Consider the following 350-nt stretch of genomic DNA (forward strand, 5'->3'; position numbering starts at 1 on the left):
GGGACATTTTCCAACTGCACATAATTGTTACCAGCACTTTTTTTTTTTTTTTAAATGAGGGTGGGGTGGGGATCACATGCACTTTACATATATTTTGTGTCCCTTTCTTGCTGAACATTACTTTCTGTTCTTCTGCCTCATCCACAACTTCAAGTGAATACAGATTAATTTTGATGAATTGTTGAGACAGAATGAAGTGACTGATGAAATATAATAATTTTAACCTTAGATCTGGTTATTTTGCTCAAAGTAACCATTAAGTACACACAGCTCGAGCATCTTTGGAAAACAGTTTGGTTTTGTTTTTAAGTAAGACATTGCTCAAATGCAGTGGAGGGTTGTGAGAATCA

This window comes from Thalassophryne amazonica, chromosome 7 (genome assembly GCF_902500255.1).
Source record: "Thalassophryne amazonica chromosome 7, fThaAma1.1, whole genome shotgun sequence".
NCBI lineage: Eukaryota > Metazoa > Chordata > Actinopteri > Batrachoidiformes > Batrachoididae > Thalassophryne > Thalassophryne amazonica.